At 38.1% G+C, this 24,452-nt stretch overlaps 1 long non-coding RNA gene across 1 annotated transcript in view; it reads right to left on the bottom strand.

The window, feature by feature from the left end:
* Nucleotides 1-16,292, bottom strand: part of LOC115263151 (uncharacterized) — a 489,784-nt gene extending 473,492 nt beyond the window's left edge. Inside the window, exon 1 of the long non-coding RNA XR_009997875.1 lies at nucleotides 14,120-16,292. This is a non-coding gene — a long non-coding RNA (uncharacterized LOC115263151). The remainder of the gene's footprint in view (nucleotides 1-14,119) is intronic.
* Nucleotides 16,293-24,452: the final 8,160 nt, after the last annotated feature.

The raw sequence follows: 24,452 nt of genomic DNA, 5'->3' as shown, positions 1-24,452 counted from the left end.
ATCTTCAGTGTGTGAGCGTTGGTGATCCTCTATTTTTAGGCGACAATGGCGCCTGCCACGTCAGGTTGCAAGTCAATGTGGGGAAGGGGTAAGGAAGTGATGATTGCAATCGTTTGTATCCACATCTGGCCGAATGTACCTCTACGTCAGCACAAATTCATGCGGATGTTGGAGTGTTGATGGGAATTGGTTGGCAAGGTTCACACATTGGTGTGTGGATACCAGGGTAAGGTGATAGAATTGTGTGTTTTTATTATTTTTGAAGATGTGCGGCACAGTTCGTTTGATTGCATAACTTGTAGGCGTTTTCTAATAGGATTGTGACACTGTGCTGTGAAAGTTTGGAAGGAAGGGAAACGGCTTTTTCAACCCGTTTCTGTTCTAGCGACGGCTATGAACATGTTTATATACATGAGTTGTATATGTAGAGAGCAGAGAGAAAGTATATAGAAAGATACAAAGTAGGAGGAAAGGGACGGGCCAGGGATTGAACCCAGGACCTTCTGCATATAAATCAGAAGCGGTAGCCACTAGACCACCAAGCCCGTCTTAATAACTGTGAAAGTGCTCACAAAACACTAAGTTGAAGCGAGGCTGGCCAAGTCCCAGTGTTGACGTAGAGCCATAAAGAAGAAGAAGAAGATATTCAAAGAGACACCTTCTTGCACAATTTCGATCGGCTGGCTTAAAACCAATTTACATGAAATTTTGTACACAGCTAGATACTAAACGTGAACACTAAACATGGGCGAGAATGCAGCAACACCGTACGAGAGCGAATGAGGCACGTTACAAACAGGCGCGGAACAGGCAGAACTCAGTCTTCCGAATGAAGAAGCGCCAGCAGGAAGAACGAGATCGCGAAGCGATGGAAGAGCTGTACCGCGCTATGGACACACGAATGTTCTACGAGAAGCTGAACCGCTCGCGCAGAGGCTCGGAGTATGTGCACAGGACGAAAGACTTCCGGCCCCTGACCTCCAAGAGATTGAAGAGAAGGTTCGGCGGTTGAAAAACAACAAATCCGCTGGAGCAGATCAACTTCCAAGCGAGCTTCTAAAATACGGTGGAGCGAAGCACTGGTGAGAGCACTACACTAGGTCATTACCAAGATTTGGGAGGAGGAAGTATTACCGGAGCAATGGATGGAAGGTATCGTGTGTCCCATCTACAAAAAGGGCGACAAGTTGGATTGCGGGAACTACCGCGCGATCACACTACTGAGCGCTGCCTACAAGATACTCTCCCAAATTTTATGCCGCCGTCTATCACCGATTGCAAGAGAGTTCATGGGACAATATCAGCCTGGATTTATGGATGAACGCGCTACAACGGACCAGATGTTCGCCATCCGCCAGGTGTTGCAGAAATGCCGCGAATACAACGTGCCCACACATCACTTGTTCATCGATTTGTAGAACTGTCATCGATAGAAGATTAAGGGCCAATGACGCTGCTACCGCCCACAGCGTCATAATAATTGGGAACTATAATGCTCCAGCTGCAACTATTACGCACTACAAAGTTTGCTTTATCTCAACTCCCACGTCAAACTCGTCCACTCTATCCATTTGCTTTGTTTTCATCCTGTAACGCAAAACGCTTGACTTGGTTTTAGTCATTCCTCGAATACAAATGAGTGAATCATACTTCCAAAACCAAAACATCTGCGAATGCCAGTGGTGGGAAGAAACCAAAGTATAATAACCACCTCGCCAAAATTTGGACGCGGTTTCAGTCATCACCCCGCATCTGTCATTAATCAACAAACTGTCCGATGCGCCATCATCATGCTTTGTCTTCAAATTTGCAACTCGAGTCAGGCGCCCCCATAGATAGCAGCCAGGCTGCCGGCCAGTCAGGGCTAGACAATGACGAGGACGACGAGCGTGGCCTCCCACAATTTATTTACCATTTCCGATCAGCTTGGGCTGTCAATTGGCTACATTCTCCGAATGCGCACGGAGGAAAACACCCATTCGATCGAGATCTAGGGAAAATAAAAGAAAGAATCACGCAGATTTATGGCTGCATAGTGAAAAGATAAACATATTTCGCTGTGGCCACTGCGTGCGATCATGCTAATATTCTTAAAATAAAATCCATTTGGGTTCGGTTCGGGGTGCTGATTTGGTTGGCGCTTTTCATTTGGTGCCGTTCGGGTTGTCGTCACAGTTGGGATAGCGTATCGTGCTGGTTCTCGCAATTAATGTGATAATTTGTATAATTCTTATGCTGAACCACGCCGGGAGAGCCGATCATGTAGCATCGTGACGAGTAGATGCCATACGAAAACTGTTTCGAACTGTTTATAGTATTTGTGCGGTTTGAACAATTCTAGTGACTAACGGGGGAAAGGGAGTTTGCTACGAATGCTATATTAACGAACAATAAGTAAAAACACCTTACAATCAGACTACAAATCTTAGTTAACATTTAAAAAGGGCCTATCTGATTTGGGTAGACAAACATTTTTCTGTCTCTAGGACCCATCTGTATCCACCTCCCACGCACTTCAACATCGTTATCAGAGAGAGCAATCTTCAAGTTACATATCCGTTAAGGGTGCTGATGTGCGATGCTAATGGGTGGATCTTGGGGTGGATGCATATAGGCCCCACAGGGACAGAAACATGTGTGTTTGCGAAAAACAGTATGCCTGTTTTGTATATACATATTTTGAAGCCACACATCTTCATTTTTGGCCTTTAATTATGGAAAACACATAGAGTATGACATGAATACCTTTATCAATCCTTTGCTCCCAAATTCAATCATTTACGAAAAAAAGAAGACTACGACATCGACTGTTTCCGTTACCTATGTTACTTATATTTTATGTTTAATCCTGAAAAATAAAATAAAAATAAGCAACAACAATAGGTCGAAAATGGAAGCAATAGTACAAAGAGGACAGTTACTTTATCATGATGATTTGGCTATCAAAATAATGTTATAACCTCTTATGGTACTCATAGTCATTTTATACGTAGATATTTTAGATTGCCTGAAATTTATCCAAACGCCTTTCTCGTGTTGGCTCCCTAGCAGAATTGGGTTATTTTCAGAGAAACGATTATATATGAAAACACTAAACAAAAAATGACAATTTACTGCTGTTGCATGAAAGAGAAGGTTGATATACGTCCGATAGTCTTGTGGCGAACATATTTTTGATAGGAGTAAAATAAAGTGATCAAACAACTGTTAATTAATTTCTAATCCAGCAGGACGTCGCAGTCGATACAGATTTGAGGCACATCCTAAATAGAAGCAATAAAGATTGAAAATGTTCAGTATTTTTTTTCCTCCCCTGTTGGGGAAATTAAGCCACTGCGTCCAATAGACTGAACTTTTGTGGCATAAATGTTCAGGACGTAGTTAAGTTTAGAACAGCTTGAAAAAAAAAACAATTGGAAAATGTTTAGTATTATTCAAAATATAATTAAATCAAAACACCTCACAAAATAAAAATCTGCACAAAATGCAATTTTGTTAAAATTTTACAACATTTCAAAAATATGTGGCGAATAAAATTTGAACGATAATATAATTAATATAAATATTGATACTTGTTAACAATTATGTACACATAATATATCATAAATACCGACTTTTTAGCCCTAGGCTACGTTTTTTTACGAGATTTACGAGATTTTTAGCCCTAGGCTAGTTCATCTCGGGACCCACGCTTTGCTTCCCAACTCACATTTTGCGAGTTTGTCGGGAGTGGGATTCGATCCCACGGCGTGATAGTCAAGTGTTCTAACCATCACACCAGGTCCGCTCCTAAATAAAATACCGACTTTCAAAATTTATATTTTCGATAGAAAAATCTTTATTATGTATATGCAAAATGGTCCACTCCAAAAAAAAACGTCTATTATTTTTGGTCAAACTTTGAAGTTCTGCTTTTAATATATCTTAAAAGGTCATAAAATTCCATTTTTTGCTTTAACTTGCTCGTCCATAAATTAATAAACAAACATACCCTATTTAAATAAAAATCCGAATTTTTCATTTTACGTATTTTTATTTGCGTAAACATGATTTGGAGGAGCATAGAAAAAAGGGATTCCTCTAAAATGTTTTTGTTTTTTTTTTTTCATTTTTATGCATTGCGCTAAAATGCAGTGGAGATTCTACTTGAAAAAAATAATTTGCCTTGGGTCAAGTGTGTCGCACTTCTCGGTCAATTCATCCGCCAAGGGAGACATCATATCAAACAAGAAATTTGGTGAGTTCATTCTGGTTTGATCATCATGATAATGGTGCTTTCTTTGGAATCACCAAACAAAACAATAATACATAGTCGCATTACTTACGTATAGTAGCCGGGGCCCGTGGCGTAGTTGGTCACACGTTCGCTTCATATGCGGATGGTCATGGGTTTGATTCCCAGCCCCGACACTTGCAATTTTTCGTCAGTTGCTTTTCCCCCGAGAGCAATTGGCACTGACCCTCTTCTGAGCCCCATGGCTCAAACGGACCCGGATACCTGGATATCGGCGAACTGCTACTCATAATGGACCCCCAATCGGACTGGAAAGGAACAACGGCCATCCATCATCATCCTTGTGCTCATCATTCTACTAGGTATAAAGTAGAAAAAGTGAAAGCAGCAGAAAGAAAGGCAACCAGTTCGATAAAGTAGAATAAGAATCTAGGCGCTGTACAAAATGTAAGTGCAGCTGTCAATTGAAATTGCTCACGTAGTGCCCCAGTGGACAATAGAGCTGTAAATTAGGTTAAGCGATTAAGAATAAAAAAATACTTACGTATAGTTACGTATGCTAGACCGTTCCCTTACCAAAAATCCAACTCCTTGCTATTTACGAGGGCGTTGGTGAGTCGCTGGCCTCTCGTTAAATAGATGTCCTCCCATCCTAACTATCCCTACCCACCGCCAGGTAGCATCAATTGTATTTCTTTTCGTTTCAGAGAGCGACCAATGGCGCTTTAGCCTAGGCTTGTTAGCCAGGACACAGTGAAAATTCCTGTGTCCTATCTCTGAAGCAAAAAGGCCCATGGAGTGACAAAATTTCTTATCTACGTCACTCCCAACGTTCGTGTTTAAATATACTAAAACACTTACACTCCCATAAATTCATCTACATGATCTACTCAAATACACTTACACAATCTGAATATTGTCACTTCACTCGCTAATAGTGAATCCCAAATTAACCCATTCCAAATATCCAACTCCTTGACACCTATGGGGGCGTCGGTGAGTCGCTGACCTCACCTAAAGTAGGTATCATATCATCACATCCTTTCCTATCCTCGTAACGGAGAAGATGGGCGTGGCCGGCAATGGAAATTTTCATGTCTTTTTTACTTCAACCTCTGATTGGATAGCTGTTCCTTCCCAAACAGCATTCCATAAGCAATTAGAATAGGAGTATTAAAGTTTTAACATGACAACTTTCAGTACGCAATCTACGAATTACTCCGTTACCACACAACGCAACGCAACGCAAAAAAAATAATTTGCCTTGGATCACGATTCTTCGAACATTATCGAACTTTTTCGCAACTTCAATTTTTTAGAAGGTGTGCAAACTTTGAAAAATAAGTGTCAGTAATCTAGGTTGAAAACCCAGTTAAATGAATATTTTTAGAAAACCAAAAGGCAATTTCTTTTTTCAAGGATTTATAAAGTACTTAAGCCACTTAAAAGTTGTATGAATCTATGTTTGAGGCAACTGTAAACATTTTCAACTACTTTACGATACACTCCTTAGTCAAACTTAGAATAGCTTGAAGATGTGTTGAAAATGATAAATATTATTGAAAATGGGATTGAATAAAACACCTCTTCATTAAAAATGTGCACAAAATGCAAATTTGAGTAGATTTTTCAGCATTTCAATAAATAAAATTTGTACGGTAAAAACTCTGGAAAATGTTGATTTTTGATTGTAGTTACGTACACGTCCCACGATTGATTTTATTTATTCACATTTACATTCATCTGACATTTTTTAGTCTTAATGAACTAAATTAACACTTATTTTAAATTAAAACATATAATTCAACACAGACATTGAAAATTCTTGTTTTCGATAGCAAATGCCCAAAATTTAGAAAATTATCGATCCTCAGAATTCTCTATTTCAAGCAGAGTTTCCCATTTCTCATGTGTACATAAATGTGACAGCGAGCCTCCCACCAAATTCTTTATTACACCAACGAACCTAACCTCAAAATGACTGACAATTCACAGGTCATTTTGACAGATGTAACATGGGCATGAAAAGGACGGCAACAAGATCGATAAAGTAGAATATATGATCCGTCTTTTTCCTGCATGTGTGTGGTCTGTCAAAATGACCTCAGAAGTGTCAAACATTTTCATGGCTAGCTTTGTTGGTGTAATGAAGAATTGTCTCCCTGCTCTCCAAAATCGCAGTGTGCTGCGCTGCTAGGAGGATCACGAAAATCTGGTGGGTGCGAGCTAGGCACCTAGCTCCCGGGGAGCTCGTCTCATGCGCTGCGTGAGCTGTTGGTATCTAAGGTGAAAAACAACTTCTTGGTAACGCAGAACCTCAACAACTTTTTTCCGTACAGAACACAAGTGTCTGGTTGGTCCAAGCGATACGACTAGAGACTCTCAATGCCAAGGTTAAGGTTTCAATTCTCGTTCGTTTAGGAAGTTTTTGTCGTGAAATTTTCTAATTTAATCAGCGCATGAGACGCAGCTCATGAAACACATCTTGAGAAAAATGAGGCGCACAACTTTCAGTCTCAAAATGTACTGTGCTCCTGGGAGCTTGCTTGTAATATGGCTCCCGTACATGGGACTACAGCACGTGTACATCAACTCTGATTTCAAGGTCAAACTTTGACGCTCTGCTTAAAATAACTTGAAAGGTCAAAAATTTAATTCTCTGCTGAAATTTTCTTTCACGGATTCTTTCAATTCCGATAAACCTTCAGGAATTCCTTCAAAGATTCTTGCAGGAGATGGTGGCTCACACTTAAATGAAAAACAATTTTTTTGTAAAATTCAAAGTCTTACCTGCTGAATCGGTTGTTTTGAACTCCCAGAAGCTACGTTCAAAATTTGAGCAAAATCGATTGAGCCTAAGGGGGCGCTAAAATTGCTTGAAGTTTGTATGGGAAAACCGTGGTATATATGCAGAAATCTTAAGTTTTCGAATTTTTGCCGCTAGGTGGCGCTGTAAGCGTTTAATGATAAAACCCTTTTGTATTATTGTAGGTGATTATATACTAAACAACTTGGTCGGAGACTGCAAATCATTAACAAATGATAAAACCAAGGCTTACTTTAATTGGCGTTTCGGACATTTTTGTGTTTCACAAGTTATTTTCAATCTTAAACTGTGACCAGGTAGCATCTATACTTTTTATGGTTCACTTGGCATCTTAAAACGTAGTTATTTATGAGCACAAATTTTGTTCTAATTTACCAAAAACAGTAAACTTTGAACCCTACTTTAAAAAATCATCAAAAATCATGTCTGTGATTTTTTTTTACATGAAAGCTAATCTATTTTTTAGGCGATTGGCGATGAAAATACATGCCCGAACTTGCCCGACTGCAAGAACGTCCTATACACATTTTGAGTGATTTTCGGGAACTTTCTACATAAATTAATGCATATTTATTTTTTTCATCTAATTTCCTATATATATGTTTTATTTTAGTATTATTCATTATTATAACTCGAAAACGGACATAAAATTTGTTTAAAAACGTATTTTAATGAAAAATTTCTATTTTATGTAGGTATTTTATAAATCGGTTAATATCTCAAGAATAGTAGGCTTTGGAAATTTGACGTCTTCAGCAAACTTTTTCAGCATGAATAGCCAAACAAATTTGCCGAAGACACCATATCGCTAAAATGTAATTTGGCCAAAATGACTTATAGGACTTTTATGCGAATAACGTACGAAAATTACCTACCGCTCAGAATATCGACCATGTCTATAGAAATATTTTCTCTGAAGACACCAAATTAGTATCTCGACATTTCGACGAGCTAGAGGTTTCTTCCGTGTATGTTCAGTCCTGCCCCAGTGTACGCCTGTGAAAAAAAGTTATACGAAAAATTTCTGCATACACTCAGCGAAAAAAAACCAGCGAAATTCATCGAAATACCTTATGAAAATTTGCTATAACTAATTCTTATGGATGACATAAGAATACCTTATGAAAATTGATCGTGCTTGCTATGACAAATTTCATAAGATAAACATATGAAAAGAACAAAAAAATTTAAAATGATGCAGACTGGATTCGATCCATGTGTTCTAGAGAATCAGAAAAAAGGACCTGGGATTGAATCCCACTCCCGACATACTCACAAAATGTGGGTTCTTCCTTCGGAAGGGAAGTAAAGCGTGAGTCCTGAGATGAACTAGCCTAGGGTTAATAATCTCGTTAATACAGACAAAAAAAACAAAAAAAATTAAAATGATGCAGACTGGATTCGATCCATGAACGTCGGGATCACCGACCCCGTGTTTTATCCACACGGCTACCGACGCTTGAGAATTCAATGCTGCTAAACATGAATAAAAGCCAAGCTGTGAGACGATTTTACGTCATAGAGTGACCTTATGAAATTCATCCGAATCATTATGAATTTTTTTTTTTATTTGTGAATTTTAACTTAATGCTAATTCTTCACACCGTTATGAATTATTTAAAGGCTGTTTCATAAGTTGGGCCTTATGAAAATCTTAAGGTTATTTGGCTGAGTGTACATATGGCCACGTGTTCCCATGCAAACTTCAAGCAATTTGGGCACCCCCTTAGGCTTAATCGATTTTAATCAATTTCTGATCGTAGCTTCTGGGAGTCTAAAACAACCTATTCAGGAGGTAAGACTTGACTTTTTTTATTTTTTTGCCTTTCTCGTACACCAAGGTGTACCGAAAGGCTATATGTTCACTCCAAAAATGAAATCTTGATAGAACCCCCGGAGGGCCAAGTCTTATATACCAATCGATTCAGTTCGACGAGTTGAGATGATGTCTGTGTGTGTATGTGTGTGTGTATGTATGTATGTGTGTGTGCGTGTGTATGTGTGTATGTGTACAAAAATGTCACCTCACTTTTGGATAGTAAATATCAACCGATTTCAACGCTTTAGGTTTCAATCGACGCGGAATATTGTCCCATTGTTTCCTATTGAAAATGGTTCAGATCGGTCCAGCCGTTCCGGAGTTATGGCCATTTAGGTGTTCCGGACCGGTACCCCAGGAAGGGACCAGATATGAAATTGCAACAAACCCATGCATGCGACCCATCAAACCACGGCATTTTCGTTCATCTGATGAACGGTAAGCAGGAAAATAGTCGCAGACTATATCTGAACCGGTAGTGTTCCGGAACTGGTTCCGGGTGTCCCACCGGAAGTGGCCAAATATAAAAGTGTACCAAACCCATGCATGCGACACATCAAAACGCAGCTTTTTGTATAACCTGATGGACAGTAGACAGGAAAATAGTCTAAGACCATATCTAAACCGGTAGCATACCGGAACCGGTTCCGGGTGTCCCGCTGGAAGTGGCCAAATATAAAAGTGAAACAAACCCATGTATGCGACACATCAAATCACCGCTTTTTCTGTAACCTGATGATTGGTAAACAAGAAAATAGTCTCTGATATCTGATCTGGTAGTGTTCCGGAACCGGTTCCGGGTATCCCGCCGGAAGTGGCCAAATATAAAAGTGAACCGAACCCATGCATGCGACACATCAAATCGCAGCTTTTTCTATAACCTGATGAACGGTAAATAGGAAAATAGTCGTGTACTATATCTGACCGGTAGTGTTACGGAACCAGTTTCGGATCATATCTGAGCTGGTAGCATCCCGGAACCGGTTCCTGATGTCCCGCCGGAAGTGGCCTAATTCATACATGCGACACATCAAATCGTAGCCTTTTCGATAACTTGTACGATCAGCAAGAAAATAAGCTAAGCCCACATTAGAAACTACGGATAGTGTTCCGGAATCGGTTCGAGGTGTCTCGCTGAAAGTGGCCGAATGCAAAAACAAACCAAAAAAATATTCGCGACACATCAAATGGCATTTAAGGTATCCTAATGAACGGTTACAAAGAAATAATATCCCAGACCATGCTTGGGAGAACTAGTAGTGTCCCGGAATCGGTTCCCGGTGTCCCTCCGGATGTGGTCAAATGTAGAAGGGAACCGAGCACCATGCATGCGCTTCATCAAATCGCGGTTTTTTCGATATGCTGATGAACGGTTATTAACCTTCCAGGACGCGCGCCATCAAGCAGCTGAAACTGCACCGCGTTCGCGCTGTATACGACGAGCGAGGTTTTTTGGTAGTGTTGTACTTTTTCCAACGGCGCGCGCGCTGAAGGGTTAAGAAAATCAGCTGAGATTACGTTCCACAACCGGTTTCCGGTGTCCCGCCGGAATTGGTCAAATGTAAAAATGAACCATGTAAATTTTCCGGAACCGGTTAAGAGTGTCGCATTGGAAATGGAATACATAAAAGTGGATCAAACCAATGCTTGCGGTATCAAATCGCTTTTTTGTCAGTAACCTGATGCGTGGATAATAAGAAAATAAGTCCACAGTCCACAGAAGTTACCATCGGTAGTGTTTCTAAATCTGGGTAACCTGATTAACAGTTTTCATAAACTAGTGAACATAAGGTTGTGTTCCGGAATCATTTCCGGGAGTCTCGTAAGCAACACAAAATAGACTGAGACTACATAAGAGGCTGCCGGTGGTGTTGCAGAAGCAGCGTTGGGTGCTTCAGCGGAATTACGAAAGTGAACGAAATCAATGCAAGCGATGGATATGTGTAAGAGAACCAAAAACCTAAAAAAAACTAAAGCGATCTCATTAAATCACACAATTTTAGATTCCTGAGACATAAATTTTCAGTAGGATGGGTCAACGTTATATGGAAAAAATAAAATTTAAGCGCATGAGCCCCGAATATTCTTTGAAATCTTTATTTGCGTCTAAAATTACTGCGCAAAATTTTGATGCGACTGGAGAGCGGGCTCTGTAATGTGGTTTATATTTGAATGTGATATAACATTGGCAATTCAAATTACTACATAACAAATTTTACATGGATCTTGTAACCAATGATAACAAAATATAGCATAAAGTGGACAGATTAAACTTTGTCAAAATGATTTGTGAAAAAGTTAAATCCTGGCTAGTAATTGTCATCTTGGTATGAATCAGCCTCCAGTAAAGATTATCAAGCAGTCAACTAAAAGGTCTGATACTTTCGGCTCTGCCCATACGTTGAACATAACGTCAGAATAAGTGCCCCAATTCGATGATGACCTTGAATTTCTAAATAAAGTATTCTTATGATTCAAAAATTCGTAGGTGGTACTGTCTCAGATGGCTGTTATGAGCATTTCCTCCTTCTCGTCCATTACCAAAGCACAGAGATTTGGGCCCCAAATTTTGGGGCTGATCACTCTAAGGCAAGATTGATTGCGTCGACGGAAAGATTATTAGTACATATTCGACGAGAAAGGCACTATCACCACTAGGTGGATTAATCTGGGTTTTTTATTTTCATATAAGTGTGGGCCACCCTATTCCAGGAGCTCCAGAAGAAATCACTTTAGAATTTATTTATAGAAGTATTTCCGAGAATACCTAAAAAAGTCATCTTGGAATTACTGCACTACATTTCTCTCTTATCATCCTTGATAACTCTGTCAATTTTTTTTTTACGTGAAACAAAAAATCGCGTAAAACAGAATTTAGTGTAAATATGTATTTGTGGAGGAATATCTCAAAGAATTCCAGGAAAAAAAAAATAAAGGAATCCCAGGAGATATTTCTAAAGGAACCGTAGGATGAAATTCAAAAAGAAAGCTTCTTCGGTAAACCCTGACGAAGTGTTCGAAGATAGTCTTGGAGGATCCTTGGAGAACCTTGGAATAATTTCCAAAGGAATCGCTGAAAATTCTCTGAAAATTTTGAAAATTTAAAACAAAGATCCATGAAAAAATTGAGGTTACTCTTTCTGACTTTTATGAAAAAATCCTTTAACTACTGAAGCAGTCTTTGTCTTTAAGTGTATTTTTAAAGGAATGCCTGAGTAAGTTTTAGATGGAATCCATGGGGGAATTTCTAAAAGAATCCTTGTAGAAGCTTTTGAATAAATTGTCTATCTAATTCCTGTAGAAATCCCTGAAGATATTCCAAAATGAATTCCTGGAGGATTATGTGAAAGAATCTCAGCGAATTTTCTGAAGGAATTCTAGTAAGAGTTGCTTAATTTCTGGAAACTCTCCCTCAGAAACCCTTGGTGGAATTTCTATTAGTATTTTTTATTTATTAATAAACATTCAGAAATATTCCTGGAGAAATTTCTCTTACTATAACTCATGAAGGATTTTCGGTAAGAACTCTCGGAGGAATATATGAACATATTTTTAAAGTAATTCCCAATTTACATGTAAACCATCATAACACGAAGTTTGTATGATTAATAAAAAGTTTACATAACATGTTAATCTTATCATTTTTATGTGTATCTGCAGTGATTGTAGTGTTGAATTCATTGAAAAATATCGAAGAAAAACATCCTTGACATTTTTGCTAGTCCTAAATCAAACTGTTAGTAACAAGCTAAAGACATGTTCTGTCAAAACGCTGAAGAAATGTAATCCGTGGGTAACGGTAATCAACAGCAAATGTCTTTAATATAAACTATAGTTGTCTAAGAACTTAAATGATGAGTAGCTTATCAATAAAGGCGCGCTCAATATATTTTTTTTATTTGAAATAGGGTGTTAGCACATGATTTGATTTTTTTTCTTTTTTTATTGTTTTTCTTTATGTAATTTGTTTTCTGTCATCCACCCCCCTCGAAAATCCCAAAATTTGAAGGGGTGTAAATTCAGTGCTAGATTTCAGATTCGGGGGGCCCGGGGCAATCCCCAAGCAATATTTCGAAGATATAAAACATACATTAACGTGTTCTTTCAATGATGGGTAATTCATATATTTTTTTTTAAATTTTACTGTTTTTGCGATTTAGGAAGAAACTGATTCACTGACAAACTACTGTTTTGTTCATTCAGTTTGTTTTCCATTTAAAATTGAAGTTTATGATGTGGTGTGAAAATATTCAAGCCGTTCTACTGATGTTTTATAAAAAGTGTCATGACTCCATTAATATTAAAAAAAAAAGTTGCTCAAAAACTTTTTTTTTCAATAGTTAGTTTTTGTGTTTATTATTTTTTTATTCCTGATTTATTTTTATGCCTCGGACATAAAAACAATATTTGCATCGGCATTTTTGGCTTTCCAAAACAGTATTTGAACTGCTTTTCAGTAATACATTTGAAAGTTTCAAAAAGCTCCTTTGAGTACCTGAAATTATCGTTGGATAACGCACTGATCATCTTTGTCAAATATATCATATTTTCTTTAACCAAGCAGTGTGTCAACACTGTGTAAAACGACATGCATCATAATTGCTTTGTAGAGCAATCTTTGATTTTAATATTGGAATGTTAAAAAGTAGGCATTGAAAGTTTGACCTCAAAGAACATTCTGTCTGTCTGGATGTCCTTTTAAAACTACGAATTTTTATTATTTTTCTTTATTCAGTTACTTCTAAAGATTTCTTCTAAGTATCCAGCCTGATAGCTGACAGCTGAAGCTGAGGAAGAAATCTAAAGTTTGTTTTCAAAGAATTAGTTATGATAGGCCCGGAAAAAAATGACAAGGAACAAAATGGTTTTGCAAAGGCTGTTAGGTCGAGATCAACAATTTTTTGAGAACTGAATGAGGCGTTTATCGCAATTTTTCACGTTTTTCTGTTTGTTTGAAAAATAAAGTTCAATCCATTTGTTTTATTTTTTTCATATTCACTTGGAGTTAAATATATCCACAATTTCAATGGATTGAATCCCACACATCCATATGTATGAACAACCATGTTTGAACGTTTTTACTTTATGCTGGTTTAAACCTTATATATGAAAGATTATTATAATCTGGCTAAACAACAACCAGGAACGCTGTTCAGTTTTGCCTTGATCTGCAAAGGCAAAGGAAACGAAGGGTATGGGGGATACAAGGAGGATTTAACTTATTTTTAACATTACGCACCTCTTCAATACCCACACTGCCCTGATTTGACTGATTTGGCTGACGGGTTGGCTGCTGCCGCGTTGTCGTCCGTCGCTCGATGGATGGAAACCTGTATGATGATGATGCTCTTCCACACTCTTCTCGTGGGAAACCACCAACACCAACCGAGCACTCTCCAACTTTTCTCGCACAGATACACTGAACTGAACGGGCTTCAACTGGCTGCTGAACTCGAGAAAATCTCGCTTTTTCGCCTCTTTTAGCTTTTTGTTGAACACACTGCCTGCACACCACTCGACTTGCTGTTGCCGCTGGCACGGAGAGAAATTTTCTTACGACACTAGGAGATTGCTCTAGTTCTGGGAAATTCTTCGGGGTTTCCCTAGTGATGACGACTTTCTTCTTTTCGTTTTACACCTGTTTTCGCCTTAGTGAGCATAGATTTCTGACACACAGGAAAAGTGAGTATAGAAGCGCACACAATTGTTGCCACTTCGCTGCCACCTCGTCGCCACTTGTACTTTGCCACGTTTGGATGGTTTTTTCCTTATACCACTATTATTATTAATTGCAGGTTCGACGTTCACGCAAATGTATAGTTGGCACGACCCTTGAGGAATGAGAAGGAGAAAAATCACTTCCAGAACCCTTACACTTCTGAGCTTTTCTTTTCGTAGTATTCGCAGCACTCACTAAGGTTTGGACTCCTTTAGCTTCAATATAATTTATTCTCCCTTCTTCCTTTACCTCTTGTCACGATCAATAACAATTACAATTTTTTACTCATATTTCTTTTTTTTTATTCACACACTTTTTGATAGCTTTTTGCTTCTGCGGCTAGGACTTATGCTGTTTTTACTTTCTTCCCGCACACTCTTGCGTTTTGCTCGAAACACTCGTGTAGAAGCTATCGCGGAGTGTTGCTTTTGATTCAAATATAAGGAAATATTTTTCTGCTGTTTTCTCTCTTATTTTCCACCGGGTTTTCGCTTTCGATTGCTTATACGTTTTCTTCGATTTTCACTCGTACTTACTCCCACCGCACCACGCACTAGGAGAATATATTTTTGAATGTGATTTCTCGTATAGAAGTCGAAACCTCACAACCCTAGCATTGGATGGCGTTCGACTGAATTTCCATATTTCTTTGGTTTCGGATTGCTGCCATTGGGCTGTGATTTATGCAACGATTTTATCAACCTTCCAATGGCATCTATTGGGTTTGAGCTTTTCACTTTCACTTGGGCTGTGATTCTATGAAAAAAATCCTGACAGATGGCAAAAATGCTTCACCAAATTCAAGACTGTCCACGTTCGGTTTCTCCTATCATACACGATCCGGGCCTCTCTATTTAAGCAAAGCTGGCAGTAAATAAATCACCATCACCGAGAGACGAAGCGTTACTTCTGTTCAGTTTCTTCGCAAGTGAAAAATCAAATCGATGTCTTTATCACTTTTCACCCACACACAAAACAATCTGGACTAGTCCGGTTTCATTTGCGATCACCACTCAATATTAGATTCAAACAGAAGAACACTGGCATTTTTCTATTTCTTCACTTCCACCAGTTGGAGTCAATACCGACACGATCCGTTCAGACTAAGTGCTATCACTTATTCACCAGCAGCATTTCTTATTGATGCGACTCAATTATTCACGCAAATTTCTCGCACATATCCTTCAAGATGTAATCCCAGAAAAAAGTCCTCGCTGGTCCAGTATTAAAGTCGCGAACAGAACACCTAAAATTCGACGAAGTTCTCTTGCCTAGAGCAGATCAAGCCCAGAACTGATCCAGCGGTTATTATCTTTCGGACAAAATATCCACAAATCTCACATCAAAAGACACACTTCAAATCCCAGTACCCCTCAGCCAAAGGTATGGCCAAATCTCCCCAGCTCCAGAGTCTGTTTTTTGCTTCACTATCGGTTCGCCAGCTGCCAGCGGAGGCCCACTCTCGATGGATGATTCCGTACGGGTGCATAAATTTCAACCAACTGATGCGAAAAGAGGAAAATTTGCTCGGAAAAGCGTGAGGGAAAAATTTTGCTACGCGCGCACCAATACCAACGCAATCGCTACGCAAGAGTAGCTCCGAGACCGTGATCCTCTCTTGGAAAATCTTGTTGGAAGGATGGATCCTCATGTGGGGGTCGCCACACCGCCGCGGCCGCCTTGGCCAAGCTGAAGGCTGCGGCCAGAGTGGACGCGTCACGCGGCGCGACGCGGTGCGGCGCGTTTTTGACGCGGTTTTCAACGCGGCTTGATAGCCAGAGTGAACGCGGTGCAACGCGTCTGTTCGTGAAGTAAACTGAAAAGTTTTCATAATTTCCGTCACCTTTGCACATGAGTACATGTTATCTGATGAAAAATTTCCAAGAGATATGTGATTATTGTGCTCAACCTAAAATTAAAAATAAATCATTTATCTAAATTTACTCTCAAATGCTATTTACTTCAGATGATTCAGAAGAGATATACATTTGGGACAATGGTGATTCCCTAACCTCAAATCTACCCGTCCTACAGGTACAAATTTTGAAATTTTATGAACAAGTGAGCTTGTAGTCAGAGTTACCACAGGGTTGTATACGTAAAAAAATGGCGCCCCTTGGTTTATTTTCAAACAGCAAGGTAATGGAACAAGTTTGTTAACTCAAAAATAGTGTATTTTTATTTTGAAACTATTTTTTAAGCTTACACCCTAGTAGAATACTTCGAGGTAGTAAAATAAACAAGAGGGTATCAACCCTTTTTGTGCATGAAACATGGGTAGGGCTAATGTGAAAGCTCTGCTTGTAATGGGTGTAGAATGACAGAGATTTCGATTATTTCCGTTAAGTCTTTAGTCATAAATTTGAAGAAATGACTGATTTTGTTTCGCATAATAGGTGAAAAGTGGGGTTACGAGACGCCACCGTTCAATAAACATGTGGTATTATTCATGTTAATATTTTTTGTATTCAACATTTGAAAAACAATTTCGTAAAATTAACGTCATGGTTTGGTAAAAACGGACGAAATCCACACATGAATACAAAATTCTCCGCGCGAACCGCGTGACTTCCGCATCAAAAACAGTGCATGCACTGTTTTGTCGTGCGTCGCGCGGCTAAACGCTTTCCGTTTCGCATCGTTCCGCGCGCACTCTGGCATGTTATGATTGTTTTCCTTGTATTCCAATGAACGGAGTTCTGCCGCGCGTCGACGCGCGACCTGTCAAATGCCGCATTGCACCGCGCCGCGCCGCGTGACGCGTCCACTCTGGCCGCCACCGAACGCTGTTGTACGCTGCTAATGGATTTATTATGGAGAGCCGTCAGCTCGATGCGAGAGATGCGAGAGGAAAATCGGGTGGGAGCGAGAGTTTATGCAACATAGCAACACAGCAGCCGCCGCCATCATCATCGTCATTACCAGTCATCATGCTACTGAGTTACTTGTGCTGTTGCTTTTGCTGGTGCTACTGGTAATAATACTGGTGGGTGGCATAGCACTAAGCAGGCACTCGAAGAGTGGATCCCCCGCATGCTCTTGCTTCCATGTGGTGATTTTTCCGGACCAACCAGCATGAAAGAGTGCCTTGGATGCAGTGTTATCAGACAAACAACATGGTGTTAACTAAGAGAAGGCAATATGAGAAATGCAAAAATATATCAGATATTAACCTATTTAGGTATTGTGAATAATGCAAAAAAAAAAATCAAAATCAACTTTTTTTTCACTTAATCATCAAATGATGAAAACGACAATGGATTTTTTCTGGCTACCACTACTACTAGCCAGCTCCGAACCACCTGTTTAGACCTGATTAGCAATAATAGTGTTAATTTTTAAACAGTTTGCATTTCTTTTCTTGTAAATGTTTATGCTTATTTAAATGTTTTCTTGTTTATGATTTCATTATTAATATCATCATCATCACCAATACTTTGAAGATCCTCGCTTCAGAAGATTTCGCAATTTCGTATTCTAATTTATGGCATTTGTATTCTAACTTATTTATGGCAGATATCCGGTTAAATTTCCGTTCGCCTAATGGTTGAGGTCGACGACGGGTAACTAGATTCCTGATCCTAATAAATATTCAATATAATGCCGAGATTTTTTTCTGGAATTCTTCTAGAGATTCCACCACAGCTTTCTATCAACTTATTTTCAACGGATTCCTTCAAAATTTTTTTCATGAATTTATTTGGAAATTCCTTTCTCTAGAGGAACCTCCAGGAATTTCACCAAGACTTTTTCTAGGACACCTTCATGCTTAAGAAATTTCTCCATCGATTGTTTCAGAAATATCTCCGGTTATTATTTCTAAAAACCATCCACGAATTCCAGACATTCTTATAGCGTTTTTTTAGTAAATCAAAAGTTTAGAATTGTTACACTAATTTCTCCATGGATTTCCTAAAAAAAATCTTCCAAATATTCTTACAGCTATATTTTCAGTGATGCCGAGTCAAGTACAAGACACTGAAGACGACCTTACAGTTGAGGTCGAAATACGTATCTGTCAAAGGATGCTAACTCAATGCAATTTTCCTTTTATCTCCTTTTAGATATCCTTCCAAAAATTTATTTTCAAAAAATACTCCATAAATTCTCCTAAGAATTTCTTTCTATGGATTCGTTCCAAAATTGATCCATTGATAAAAAAATTCCAAAAAATGCGTCACGCAAAAAAATCCACTTCCAACCCCCTGTAGATAAACTTTGTGTATGGGGTCTCTTAAATGTGTGTATCTTTCCTCCCTTATCGAAGCGTGACATAATTTATAGACGTCCCCATCTAGGAATTCCTTTATAAAGTAATCCAAGCATTCTTTCAAAAATTTATCCATCTGTTGCTTAATATGTATTCAGGATTTTTCCCACTGATTGATGTAGAAATTTATACAGAGATTCCTTCAAAAACTCCTCTGGGTATTCCCCCATGTATTTTCTCGGAAATTCATCCAAGATTTTAACCAAAAATGCGTCAGCATTTGTCTATAATGAGTTTTCAAATTGACATAAAACAGGCATGCGACTTTGTGAATTTCTACCATGAGGGAACTATTACAAACTTCCTTAAACTGTCTTCAAGCAATCACTAAAAAAAATATATCAATATTCTTGTGAGGATAGCTTTTGTTTAAACATAGGAAATTTATGAGTTTTATAACGACTTGCTACCGGTATACTTAACTGGCCATAATCGCATAGTTGACGTAACCACCATTGACAATGCCAGCACTCACAAGCTAATATTTATCAAATGTGCATAATTCTCAAGTAACAATTATACTTTTGTGGCATTCCTGAAGTAATTTCTAAGATAGAATAATAAAACTTAGCAATAAAGCTCTATGTTCTACAAATCCAAGATAAAATTGGCATAAAATACCCATACGACTAATCTGGCCCACTCTTCAGGAGATCTCCCAGACTGCTTTTGAAGACTGCTTTGAAACTTGATGTATTTATGTACTTGCACTGATGATTGATTATAAGGACTTCATAAAACTTTAACAAGAATAGCTTGAGGCATGTTGATCTTTTAGCCGTCTTTCCCAAAAGTGCCAATAGTGCATAATAAATGAAATATTTTGCCTATGCATAATGCAAATCCGAACTAGTTTTGTTTCATGGATGAAAAATGTTAATTGGACTACGAATGAATTTTCATCAAATTGAAATGACTAAAGCATTTATATATCAGGCAAAGATCATTGATGACGGTGAATCACAATTTTCCGTGCCATATCTACTTTTTCGTTGATATGCCACACAAAACATACGAAAATAACAGAGCGCCTCAAAAATAATATCAATCATTAATATACGAAGACATAAATTACCTATAAAAACAAAAGGCTACGCCACTTTTTCAATTCTTTCTAAACATGGCTGCCGTTGCAAGCAAACAAAACTCATGCAGCCGCCATCAATTGTTATTTCCTTTAATCCAAACCACCTCAAAACAATGATGGAACAAAGTTGCCTTGCATAAAATCTACAGTATTTATTGAAGATTGGTTTTACTAGTGATGATCTTAAGGCAGATTTGTTCCTCTTAAATGAAACTTATTCGTTTTATTCAAGAGTAACAGCCTTTGAAAATTGTTTGTTTACCTTTTTGGAGCTAGAAAGTTGTTTCTGTACATTTCGCGTACTTCCTGCAATTCTATTATAGTTTTGAGTATTTTTGCATTCAAAAATTAAGTGCAACTTACTAAAATTACACAATTTAGCAAGAACATGAGAAGAGCCACAGTAAGTACCCATTTCATTTTCGATTCAAGTTGCTGTGGCCTGTGTGAGTAGCTGACTGAAGGTTGGACGACAGCAGCAAGCTACTCGCATTTTTGATTGGTTATAAAATGAATATTTCGTCGATATGATTACTTTTGAGCACTAAAACGGCTAAATTAGCAGTGAGCAAAAGTGATTGAGTGTTCATATTTGCATAAGAAAGCTGTTTACAACCAATTTGTTGCATAATTTATTACTTGAGATAATAAAAGAGTTCGTTGTTTTATTATTCCGCTTAGTTCTTGTTCCAGAGTAATGGCTCTAGATCAAGAATCGAAAGTTTTCTGAAGTTTTTAAAGGAGAATAAATCAGATGTATTGCACTTGAATAAGCGAAGTTTAAACTTTTAATAAAATTTGTTGTTGTTATTTGTTGAAAATAACTTCAAATACGTCTTAAAACATATTATAAGATTAAATGCCTTAGTGAATCAAGTTGTTTTATGCGAGATTTTCAAAATTAACTTGAAGAAAACTTCAAAACCGCGTACGAACGGAGATTGTTTTCTCTTGATAAAAACAACTATAAATGTTTCATGAATTGGTCATGCTATGATTAAGCTTCCATAAAAATAAACAAGTCTAAAAGGAATTTAAATTGTTACTTGGGTTGTGACCAGTTTTATTCAATAGAGCACAAGATCTAATCACTAGCTAGATATCAACGTTAAAAAATCATAAACTTTTCATTAATCATTGTTAAAATTTCAAAAGTGTGCTGAAAACTACAGTGGCGCTTACGTCAATTATGCGATTATGGGCAAGGATGGAAATCTAGTGATCATAATAGGATCCCCAATGTGTCGCGGTTGGAAGGCATTGCGCGATCATAGCAACAAGGATAGAATTTTATCGTCAAACATTCATAACAAACCATGCTCCGCGAATAATGAATCGCTCGGCATGTGCGGCCGCGATGCGATCGTTATCATGAAGTCGAAATGATAAATTTCGATTTTCGATTACTTTTTGTGCATTCTTATTGCTGAAGCTTCACGATCTGCATATGAATGTAATATTCCAGATCATGAATTTTGGTTTCGGGTGCAAAAGTGGCCATAATCGTGATGAATAAAGTTTATCGCGACTTGTAACATGATCCGATGACGATAGATCCCGCGATAAAGCGTGCATCAGATGTTTGATTGCTCTGTGATACGAGCACAGCGCGAGGGTGTCACATCATGCTACCGCAAGAGCAACGGCTGTCTTTGATTGTTCGTATGGTGTATCATTTATCGTTAGAAGTGATTTTCTTCCATCCTTGATTATGGGCAGTTAAACTAGGAATTAGAATGTTGATAAAAAAAACATTTAAATCGTCTTCTCTCATCCATTATTGGTTTGAGTGTAGAATTAGCATTTAAATTAAAGTACACATAAATAAAAATTTAAAAAAATCCATTATTGGTGCAAAAGTTTTTGAAATCGGACTTGAGACAGCCGAACAATTAGCGTTAATTTTTTTTACGCTGCATCAGCGTTCATGTAGGTAAAAACAATATCGCCGAAGGCGTGTTTATTATTCTCGTTAGGATGTTGGGGCCAATATGACCCAGATAGGCACGATGAACGTACACTACGTCATCGTGGTGTGAAAAAGCTAACATCTTAGGTTGGTTAAAGAAGATGTCATAAAAATGTGTTGCTCGAAAATCTTTCTTTCCATAAAAGTGCCCATCTATGGTGAACTTTCAGATAATTATATTGTCTTTTTCAGAAAAAAAATCGGTAAATAAATAAAATAGCATTTTATTTGGTAAAACAATATTCAACAATTCAAAGCTTATTGGTATTTTTGAAAATTTTTTTCAGCGTGTAATAACCTTTTTTTCATTTTTTTTAACATGAAAGCTCAGAAGAACCCGGGTAGACGAGAATATCTAAATCATATCTCGAATCGAGCAACTTTTGCTGTCATAATTCGATGTGATTTTGATGTGTTATTCAAAAATTCAATGAATATCACACGAATAGCTCAAAGTGATATGATATCAGTTTTGGTTCTTGTGGAAATATCTGAAAATTTCTACGTGAGAACAAATTTAGCTTTTTTGCACGAAATGTAACTCATACAACCATAGAGATGGCACAATGTTAGTGAAATGCCATGTGTCTCTTTCTGAGCTGTGGAAACGAAGAACGTCATGCTCTTATTCCCATGGTATTCGCAACAGGGAGCCACAGTTGAGCAGTAAGCATCGGCGCCTGTGAATCCTAAGATCGTAGGTTTGATACTGGATGTTTGCAATTTTTTTTTTCAAGAAAAAACGTCGACAAATTTTGTCTGCTATTGGTTCGATCTTGTAATATCTTAACGAGCTATTACACTAGTTTACAGCATTTTTGAACTTGGTAAGCTGATGATCGTTTTTGGTGTAGAATCATACCCTGAGTTCGAAAACGCTAAGGAAAAAAAAATACAGTAGAGCGGATTTTTTTTCGACTTTTAAGGTTGATGATTTGAAATCGATTTTTGTTCTATTTTTAAGCAAAGTCGCTCAATTCACACATCTCATACTCCGTAATCATTGCTCCGATTGAGCTGATTTTTTACTGTAACTCGCCTACATATGATATGTCAAATATACATTGAGAAAGAATTTTTAAATTGTTTTTCTCTTATTGAAAAAAAAAATATATATTTATTCATAGATTTTTGGAAAGTTTGCTAAAATTTAAGGAGATCGTCCTCAAAACTCGCCAATATCTTGAACTTCATCAATTTGACACAAAACCTGCATTCTGATGATCGAATTGTATTCAGCTTTTATTTTTTGGAAAAAGATTTAAAATTGGTTGAACAAAACGCAAGATATTTGAATTTTATTAAATTCCATATTTTAAAAAGTTGTAAAACTCAATATTGATGATGATGATGATGATGGATTCCATTCATTGTAGCACGATGCTAAGCCCGATAGCAATGGGCTGTCCATCCAATGTGATTTGATCAAGCATAACATTATAATTATACAACCAAGATCATACAATTATATATAGTGCAAGCCATCGCATTGGAGGATGCCCCAATGAATGTGAAAAAGAAGAATCTGTCATTCTCCACATAAAAGTTATAATAAGAAGTTGGCATCTCCACTCTTCCCCTTTCGACTGACAGCTCTTATTTCCCTCCACTCCCAAAAATAGTTGTTTTATACCAAATGTTTTATAATAAGTAATGGTCTGGATTTCAGTATGATTGAAATATGGGATTAGATTTTTACAAAATTATACATCTCTTCACGACGTGTACTGTACATAGTATGTAGTAAAACGTAGGAAGTACTGAAACTATCGTGGAGCAAACTCACCGGGTATTTCGCCTGAGTACTTCCAATAAACCTTTTGAACATGGGTTGAGACGAACAGTAACACGACGATTCTTCAGGCGCCATTAGCTTCAGGTGGAGCACCGCTGTTGCCGTCTATAATTCTCCCGGAATATAACGCTCGATGTACTCCGATTTTCCAATTCTTGAACCACTGAAAGACTTTTCTTGGCAAAGTTGGACAAAACAAAACGTCTGCTTTCTGGTTCAGTCAATAAGAGCAGAAACACCACCTGTGTCAGGTAACGGGCTGGTATGTGTCTAGCCAAAGCCAGATACTGCCTTCTCAATAAAGTCAATAACCGGTTCCAGGACAAATCGCACATCATTCGACGTCCGCCTGCGGTATTCTGCTCATAAATCTTCATCCGTACCGTGCCACTGTCTTTGAGATCCTTATTGAACCCTTTGTCCATGGCGGGTCACCGTTTGATTCAGCCCATCGGTCGAGGGGAAGCTCCAATTCTGGCAGAAGTCCTACAACATCCGATGCCCTTCCGTGGTGTAAATATTGCACAGTAGTCCGTGCCGTGCAACCGTCCGTGGCGTCTTCATCCGGCCCGTCGTCCGTGCCCTTTGCCAAACCGCAGTTGGTTGTCAAGTAAAAAGAAGGTCCGAGGATAATTTCGACGATATTTTCGTTTTTAATAAAATAACTGGAGATAAATTGACAGGAAAGAAAAACAAAACCGTTCAACTTCAGTCAAGGCCTACTCCCTCCAG

This window comes from Aedes albopictus, chromosome 2 (genome assembly GCF_035046485.1).
Source record: "Aedes albopictus strain Foshan chromosome 2, AalbF5, whole genome shotgun sequence".
NCBI classification, from domain to species: Eukaryota; Metazoa; Arthropoda; class Insecta; order Diptera; family Culicidae; genus Aedes; species Aedes albopictus.
This window is presented reverse-complemented; position numbering and strand designations above follow the sequence as displayed.